The sequence below is a fragment of the Panthera tigris genome, chromosome D2, assembly GCF_018350195.1.
Source record: "Panthera tigris isolate Pti1 chromosome D2, P.tigris_Pti1_mat1.1, whole genome shotgun sequence".
Classification (NCBI taxonomy): domain Eukaryota; kingdom Metazoa; phylum Chordata; class Mammalia; order Carnivora; family Felidae; genus Panthera; species Panthera tigris.
In genome coordinates, this window is record NC_056670.1 from 22,388,206 (window position 1) to 22,398,284 (window position 10,079).

The 10,079-nt window shown below is 38.0% G+C and overlaps 1 pseudogene; it reads right to left on the reverse strand.

Moving 5' to 3' along the window:
* Positions 1 to 586: 586 nt before the first annotated feature.
* Positions 587 to 7,876, reverse strand: LOC122231749 (annotated as a pseudogene).
* Between the last annotated feature and the right edge of the window lie 2,203 nt (positions 7,877 to 10,079).

Here is a 10,079-nt window from a genome sequence, read left to right on the forward strand (position 1 = left end):
CACACCGTCTCTCCTATGCCTTACCCCTATCTGTTGGATAACTTGGAGTAAATAGTACACACAATATTACTTCACTCGTAAATATTTCAGTATGTATCTCTAAGAGATGAGACACTATTTTTTTAAATCACTATTACAGCTTACCCCCCCCCTCAAAAAACTACTTAACATGATTTCTTCTTAAAAAAAAAAAAACAAAACCTTAAAGAACATTTGTTTTTCACTAAGACCTGATCTTGAAGATACAATGAAACTGTCACTACTACCACCCCAACTTGAACAAGGGTTAGTATGGTGAATGTTATAAAGCAGATATGAATAGTTTCAAGGACTGGAACCAGTATTCACTGACAAAAATCAACTTCTGTCTATATTATTAAAAGGTTTATGTTAAATAAAAGTTGGGGGCAAGGGGCCATGGGGATTTCAGATTGACCAAGGTCCTCCCATTTCATCGAATACATTCAATTCTGGCTAGAGTGTACACAATGGAAACAGGATTCCTAGAACACAAAACTTCCCCTGCAGCACACTGGACATACCTGTGTTCCAAGCCCACCCCTAACCCCCAATGCCTCCTACTCAACTATTTCCTGGCATGTTGGACCTGCCGACAAGGGAGCATGTAGATTTTCTCTTTAATCCAGTCCTTGTTGTGAGGTTGGCATGCCTGGGTATTAGCTCTGCAAACAAGGCAGCTGAGGTCTGCCAGATCATCGATAAAATCAACTGACTGATATCATATGTGATAGAGGGGCTGTTGGGATTCATTCTCTTCGGATGCTCTTCATAATTTTACAAATGCATTCAATGCCTTCATTCACAGATTCAAAGGTAAGTTCTGCCTTCTGGCCTCTTGCTAGGCTGTACTGGCAAAATGGTGTGAGACGTGGCCCCAACCAAACTCTTTCTGCTGCTGCTGCAGATGCCACCACTACATGAAACACTATTTCTTTAATATCATTAAATACATTTTCAGTATTCACCAAGTTTACCTTATTTTTCCATAACATTTTTTAAACTGACTTGTTTGAATGAGAATTCAAATAAAGTCCATGTATTGCATTTGGTGTTTCCTAAAATTCTTTAAATCTATAAATTTTCTCCTCCCCCTTTCTCTTTTTTAATGCATTTATTTGTTGAAGAAACTGGATCTTGTGTCTTATAGCATATCCTACACTCTGGGATTAGCTGATTTCATCCCTGTGGTGTCATTTGACATGTTTGTCTGTGTATTTCCTTTGTGTATTTCCTGTAAACTGGTAGTTACATGTAGCTAAAATCCTTGATCATATTCAAATTCAATGTTTTGGTACAACATTTCATAAGTGTTGCTGTGGACTCACTATTATATCACATCAGAGGCATCTGATGCTTGACACACTTTCTTTTCATTGTATTTTATTTTATCTTATTTTATTTTTTGTCATGTTAAGATTGACTGGAGGTTTCAGATATTTTCAGCCTGACCCATGCATCATTTCCCAGATGGTTTTAGCAACCCTGGATGACCATTGTCTATAGCTATTATTTCATTAGGGGCTACAAAAGATAGATATTTTAATTTAATCATTCCTTTTGTAATTACTAAGTGGAATTCTTCTATAGAGAAGAATTACTTTTCATCAATTATTTGATTACACTAGAATCTAGTTAGTACACGAACGGTGGGATAATTTATCCCCCTTTAGAAAATCTTAGAATGAGAGGTTCATGCCCTAATAAACCTTCAAATGGAACCACTGATTTTTTAAAAATATATCATTATAACCTCATAGATTTTTTTTAACTTGGCGTGACATGTATTGTATGTTTGTATTTTTTTTTATTTGAGTGTACTTGACACATTGTGTTCATTAGTTTCAGTGCACAAGGCAAGAAATAACAAGTTTTGGGTAGGATGTGGAGAAAAAGGAACCCTGGCACTCTGTTGGTGAGAATGTAAATTGTTACATCCACTGTGGAAACCAGTATGACCTCATAGATTCTTAAAAAACATATCTGATTTAATTCGTTATAGTTATTATACTTTTTGATGCACAAACTATCTCATCTTTGGCCAGTGGGAGTCCCTTTCACTTGGCTCCTATTATCTCTTGACATGACCTCAGTGAATGTGGATAGCTTCTTTGCTTTCTCGTATGACAGGATGTTGTAGGCTTATATTGATTTGTTGCACCAGACCTGGAGTCAGCCATCTTGCTGAGGATTTCAGCGTTAATTTTTATTATTATTATTATTATTATTATTATTATTTAGAAATGGTATTTAGAAACCACAATCTGGACACTAGGGGCACTCCTTGTCACTGAGTGAGTTATTGCTAACTAGACTTTCTAGTTATTGCTTCTAGAAGAGTTAGGTAATAATTTTTTAAAATTATACCATGAGTATATTTTAACTTGGTTGAAATGGAAGTCGACAAACCTCATTGTTCTGTATTTCCTTTAACCATGCTTCAGGATTTTATAAGATTCAGCTTAGGGAAAATTGAGTTCATGATATTTAGTTGGGTTTAGTGAGTTATATCTATGTGATTTTTCAATCACTATTGTGTAGTTAAGCCACTGCTGGCCATCAGTGTATGAATGCCCTCTATGGTTCCTGGAAACAGAAATATGGATAGTAGAGTAAAAGCTAGGCATGCAATGCATGGAACTGGAAGCTGATCTCTGGAAAATTCATTCAGTCATCAGATGCGTTTAATTGTTAGTGGAGAATTTGGTTCTCATCAAAATCTATTTTCAATGGAAGTGCTGTGCTGTCCGGGAATATATTTGATAATGTATACAAATGATAATATATGCAAATTAAAAAGCAGCATATATTTTTAAAAATTTATGGTAATCATGCAAAATAGAACTTATCAAAATTCCTGTTTGTAGGGCACAAATTTACAACAGAACTATACACAACAAAAGCATATTTTTGTAATGCTGCATATTTTATGCATCCCAGTTATCAATAATAAAATTTTTTTGATTCCAGAAAACATTAAATTTTCATTCTATTCTCATTGTAAAAATGGATATTAGAAAGTGTAGGAAAGAATATCCAACGGAAAAAAGACAGTCTTTTTAACAAATGGTGCTGGGAGAACTGGACAACAACATGCAGAAGAATGAAACTAGACCACTTTCTTACACCATTCACAAAAAATAAACTCAAAATGGATAAAGGACCTGAATGTGAGATAGGAAACCATCAAAACCCTAGAGGAGAAAGCAGGAAAAAACCTCTCTGACCTCAGCTGCAGCAATTTCTTACTTGACACATCTCCAAAGGCAAGGGAATTAAAAGCAAAAAAATGAACTATTGGGACATCATCAAGATAAAAACCTTCTGCACTGCAAAGGAAACAATCAACAAAACTAAAAGGCAACCAACAGAATGAGAAAAGATATTTGCAAATGACATATCAGACAAAGGGCTAGTATCCAAAATCTATAAAGAACTCACCAAACTCCACACCCAAAAAACAAATAATCCAGTGAAGAAATGGGCAGAAAACATGAATAGACACTTCTCTAAAGAAGACATCCAGATGGCCAACAGGCACATGAAAAGATGCTCAATGTCACTCCTCATCAGGGAAATACAAATCCAAACCACACTCAGATATCACCTTAACGCCAATCGGAGTGGCTAAAATGAACAAATCAGGAGACTATAGATGCTGGAGAGGATGTGGAGAAACGGGAATCCTCTTGCACTGTTGGGGGGAATGTAAACTGATGCAGCCACTCTGGAAAACAGTGTGGAGGTTCCTCAAAAAATTAAAAATAGATCTACCCTATGACCCAGCAATAGCACTGCTAGGAATTTACCCAAGGGATACAGGAGTGCTGATGCATAAGGACACTTGTACCCCAATGTTTATAGCAGCACTTTCAACAATAGCCAAATGATGGAAAGAGCCTAAATGTCCATCAACTGATGGATGGATAAAGAAATTGTGGTTTATATACACAATGGAATACTATGTGGCAATGAGAAAGAATGAAATGGCCTTTTATAGCAACGTGGATGAAACTGGAGAGTGTTATGCTAAGTGAAAGAAGTCATACAGAGAAAGACAGATACCATATGTTTTCACTCTTATGTGGATCCTGAGAAACTTAACAGAAGACCATGGGAGAGCAGAAGGAAAAAAAAAAGTTAGGGAGAGAGCCAAACTGTAAGAGACTCTTAAAAACAGAATAAACTGAAGGTTGATGGGGGGTGGGAGGGACAGGAGGGTGGGTAATGGGCATTGAGGAGGGCACCTGTTGGGATGAGCACTGGGTGTTGTATGGAAAACAATTTGACAATAAACTTCATATTAAAAAAAAAGAAAGTGTTCTTACATAAAGAGATGATAAAAAAAATTGCAGCCAATACTACAGAGAAGGTAAATACTACAAAAATATCTTAGGGCAGTTATTAATTAATAAGAATATGCTTTTTTTCAGATTCTGACAGTTGAGTATTTGTTAGGTATTAAAATTTGGGGTTTTTTTTTGGCGGGGGCGCCTGGGTGGCTTAGTCGGTTAAGTGTCCGACTTTGGCTTAGGTCATGATCTTGCAGTTTGTGGGTTCGAACCCCGTGTCAGGCTTTGCACCGACATCTCAGAGCCTGGAGCCTGCTTCAGATTCTGTGTCTCCCTCTCTCTCTGCCCCTCCCCTGCTTGCACTCTGTTTCTCTCTCAAAAATAAACACTAAAAAAATTTTAAGCTTTGGGTTTTTAAAAAATTCTTATTTATTATTTAAAAATTTAAAAATTTTAAGTTTGTTTGTTTGTTTATTGAGAGAGAGAGAGAGAGAGAGAGACAGAGAGAGAACGTGGGAGGGGCAGAGAGATAGAAGGGGAGGAGAGAATCTCAAGAAGGCTTCACACTGGCAGCACAGAGCCTGATGCGAGGCTCGAACTCATGAACCTTAGCTAAAACCAAGAGTTAGTTGCTTAACTGACTGAACCGCCCAGGTGCTCCATATTTATTATTATTTTTTAAGTTTGCTTCACACCCAGCGTGGAGCCCAATGAAGGGCTTAAACTCAGGACCCTGGGATCAAAACCTGAGCTGAGATCAAGAGTTAGACGCTTAACCAACTGAGACACCCAGGTGCCCCTAAACTTTGTGTTTTTGTGTGATTTTTCTTCTCAATAGAAACAAATATGTACTTCCATACCAAATTTTGTATTGTAATTATATATTGTTATTTTTTTAATTTTTAAAAATTCTTATGTTTGTTTTGAGAGAGAGAGAGAGAGAGAGAGAGTATGAGTGGGGGGAGGGGCAGAGAGAGAGGGAGACACAGAATCAGAAGCAGGCTCCAGGCTCTGAGCTATCAGCACAGAGCCCTACGTGGGGCTCGAACTCACAGACCACGAGATCGTGATCTGAGCTGAAGTCGGATGCTTAACTGACTGAAACACACCGAAGCCCCTATATTTGTAGTTATTTTTTTAGGTAAGCCCCTCAAATTGTAGAAACCTCAGACTCCACAAAATCTGGAGCTGCTGAGTGTTGGTTATTCTTTCTTTCTTTATCCTCCCTCCACTTTAAAAAAATAAAAAATCAGGTGTAATTAGTGTACAGTGTTATATTAGTTTCAGGTATACAATATAATGAATCAAGGGTTCTATACATTACTCACTGCTCATCATAAGTGTACTGTTAATACTCTTCACCTATTTCACCCATCCCTCACTCACTTCCCCTAGGTAACCATCAGTTTGTCTCTATAGTTTAGAGTCTTTTTGGTTTGTCTCTTTTTTCCTTTGTCCATTTGTTTTGTCTCTTAAATTCCACATGTGAGTGAAATCATATGGTATTTGTCTTTCTCTGACTGACTTATTTAACTTAGCATAATACCCTCTAGATCTATTCATGTTGTTGCAGATGGCAAGATTGCAAGATTGCATTCTTCTTTATGTCTGAGTAATATTCCACTATCTATATATATATTATATATAGATATATATTTTTTATATATATTTTATATATATTTTATATATATTTTATGTATATTTTATATATATTTTATATATATATTTTATATATATATATATTTTATATATATATAGTTGGGTTGTTTCCATATGTTGGCTATTGTAAATAATGCTGCACTAAATATAGGGGTTGTGTGTATCTTTTTGAATTATTATTCTAATTTTCTCTGGGTTGTTCTTTATTTAGACTCTCCTAGTTTTAGCCCTTCTCTCCTTCTCTGTCCATTTTGTGCCCTGGAGCACAGGGGCAGATTGTCATAGCTGGGCTTATGTGTTGTGCTCTTTGACTTCTAGATGGGTTGAGCCAGAGAGGTACCAGCTAGAGTTGAAAAGGAAAGAAAAAGTTAGTATATCTATTTCTTTTGCTTTTTTCTTGTCTCTCACCATTGTTGGAACAGTGAGTGTGCTTCCCTAGGCATCAGAACTACTTGGTGGAAAGCTTTTTCTCTGTGGTTTCAGCTTGTATGGGGCTGTGATAACAATATTTTCTTCCTTTTTCCCTTCAGGCCTTGAATGTAATGGCATTCTCCAAGATGCCCTGCCATCCTTGTTGATTTCATTAATCCTCTTCGCATTTAAGTAATAGCCCTCTTGTTAAGTTCTTTCAGTTAAACTTTTCTGAGTGTGCCATTTGTTTCTTGCTGGTACTGAGATAAGTGAGTAGGGAAGGCTGGGATGGGGAATTAGTTGAAGCTTGTTGGCTCCTTTTTTTTTTATTTAAAAAAAATTTTTTTTAACGTTTATTTTTGAGACAGAGACAGAGCATGAACGGGGGAGGGGCAGAGAGAGAGGGAGACACAGAATCGGAAGCAGGCTCCAGGCTCTGAGCCATCAGCCCAGAGCCCGATGCGGGGCTCGAACTCACGGACCGCGAGATCGTGACCTGAGCTGAAGTTGGACGCTTAACCGACTGAGCCACCCAGGCGCCCCATTGTTGGCTCATTTTGATACACATGGTACTTCAGCTTGCACTTCCCTTTTTGTCTGAAAGCTTTGCTGTATCCGGACCCTGTCTAGGGCATGGGACCCTTTGCCAAGGCAGGGATATCTTGTGCTTAGGTTTTAGGCTTCATTGGGATGCCACATACCCACTTTCCCTAAGGGCATGCTTTCTCCTTGGGATGTCAACACTGAGTAACATGTGAGTGATTCCCTAAGATATCTGTATTCTATTCTCTATATAGTGTTTAGAATTATTCCCCTTTTGCTGCCTGTTGCTCATATAGGTACATCCCTCTTTTCCTTCTTCCTCTAGTATCTTTAATATAATATATGCAGCTGGTTTTATTATTTCAAGTAACTTACGATCTTACAGAAATCCCCAAGGGAGGATACTGAGGATCAGAATGAAATGGGTAAAAAGAAAAATATAAGGAGAATAACACAAACTAAAGTTCCGTTATTATGCCCCCAGACCACCCAGAATTGTTGCAGGGTGTTTATTATGTGGTACAGAGTGTTTCTTGGAGCCCACTTGGGGCAGATCTTGGCTTGCTTACTTTCGGATCCATATTCTGTATTTATCTGCCCTGTTCTGTACTACAAGAAACTATATTTTTCAGGACTCTAGCCTTCTAGTATCTTTGTAGGTTTGACCAATGGACTACACTGGCATAAAGGAGACCCGAAGAGGGAGAAAAGACTTCTCTCTTCTTTGCTTTTGGTAGCATCTCTGGCAGCATTCCTGTGCCTCCTGTGTGGTTCCAGATTCTGCTGGAAAATGTCTCTCTTTATGGCTCCCTTGGGAAGGCCCACTATCACCCCATTTTGTACCCAGTGACCTCTGCTTGTGGATTTGGGAACACCACCTCTTCTCTGTGTTTCTCCAGTCCTAGGGAAGTGCCATCTTGTTCTTGTTGCTGATCTCTGGGATGTCTCACCATCTCCAGTTCAGCTCCTTATTTTTTTTCATCACTGGTTCAATCAGTTCCCTATATTAAATTCTATCTGTTTGAAATACCTTAAATGGTTTATGTTTTCTGATTGAAATCCAAATGATACATTGTGTTTCTTCCCAAAGGGGGAACTTGTGTTTTGCTAAAATCCCATCTTTGCCAGAGATTTGCTGTATAAAAAAAAAAAAAAGAAAGCAACCTGATCAATGTAATTTAAATAAAATGAGATTTATTGCAAATATTTACTGCTCATGAAATCCAAGATTTATTGCAAGCACACAGAAAATGAAATCTGTTCTACTCTCTGGGCAGGCTCAACCTTCAGGTGATAGTATGGATAAGTAGATCAAACTAAACCACAGCTGACTATTTTACTGCAATCTCAGATAAAGTTATACAAGGCTTCTGGAGAAAACCCTTCCCTCTCTTCAGTCTATGGTTAGTTTCCAGTAGTGTTCTTAACAAGGGAGGAAAAAAAGGAAAAAATGTGGTTGTGTAACTATATTATTTACCATCCACTTAGACTTCAACAGAGACTATGGGAGAAGTAACAGATCAGTGGTACCCAGAAGACTTTCCATAATACAGGCTTATGTTAACTTTCAAATTTCAAAATCTGTTGCTTGCTGACTTCATTTTATCCTATGTAATTAACTCCTCTCATACATCTTCCAGACCTCTTTTTAATTTTTTTAACTTTCTTCTCATGTAATTTTTCTATTATAACATCTTTATCATGGGGAAAGAGCCTTATGTCCAGGACAAAAAGAATGGTTATGCACAGACCCCGTAGTCCATTTGGTCAAACTGTAGCTATAATTGTGAGGTATCATTTCATTTTATGTAAACATTCTCCAGTTCCCCCTGCATTGGTTTGACCATTTTTGTAATGTTTGAAGAACTTGAAAATGTCCTCAATTTCACTGACTATCCATGTTTTATTTTTAATTGTTCCTTTCTTCCAATGAAATACCTGGTCTATACTGCTTTCTCAAATTATGTTGTGGAATGGGTCAGAAGCCGGGTAATAGGGGACTTCAGCAGAAGGAGTCTGTGGTTTCCATTGTGACTGCCCATGATTAATGTGTCTCTGCTCCCATCTGCCTCTAGTTCTGGCTCTTAGTTTATAAGAGCTTATAGCGTGGTAGTAGACAGCCTGGGATCAAAAGTGTGGGAAAGGGGCTCTTTATTCATCACTCTGCTCTTGTCTCTTAATTTATACCTAGCTGGTAAGAGATTTGATCATGATCTTTGTTATTTGACCTTTCCTTCCCTCCAAATCACGCCAATTGTCACGGTCTTGCTGAACCCCCTTTCTCTTCTTTACTTTATTACACAGGTGTTGTTGGTCCATATAGGCCTTCCAGAATGCTGCCAAGGAAGGGAACCTGGAACTGATTGTCTCTGGTGGGGCTGACCTATGGACTTAAAGTCCCTGAACCCATAATGACCACCATTTCTTTGGATCTGTTTTGAGGTTCTGCAGAAATATAAAGCTGCTAATCAAAGTTACTACTAGTCACTTGTTTATTGGTCAGCCCATGCTTATTAAATAATTGCACAAAATCATTAGTGACCAAGGTAAGGGCAGTGATGTCTACTAATGGCTAAACCACAGGTATCAGGAAAGGTTTGGAAATAGCTGCAGTTACTGAACTTTGATAGGGGTCACATGTGGACCAGGGACTAAGGCAGTGGACATTACCAAAGAACAAGGGTCTAGGGAAGATAACCTTCATGAATGCAGCTTTTGCTGAGGTGCTACCCTCCTATGTCTTCAGATGGAGAACTAGAGCCACTTTCCAGGTTATGTAAGTCTACATGTATTATGGCAAAATGGCCAGGTAGAACTGCTATCCTAAATATTTATAATGGCAAAATCAAGCTTGTATTTTGTCAGAATGGACTTTGGTGAGACATTATGCAGTAATTAAAGTGATATGTGGGTGTATGTGTATGTATGCAATATGCTTTTCCAAAAGATACTTGAAAAGTTTAGGAAGAATGGACAGTGTTCCTACCCCAAACTATACAGGGTAAGGTCCATTCCTTACCTACACCCCCCAGCCTCAACATTGGGGTAGGACTAAATGTAAATGTAGATCATGGTGGACTTTGGTTGGAAGACCAGTTACAGATCTGTTTAGATCAGTTAGAGAAGAAATGGAATGTGGACCATAAGACCTATGTG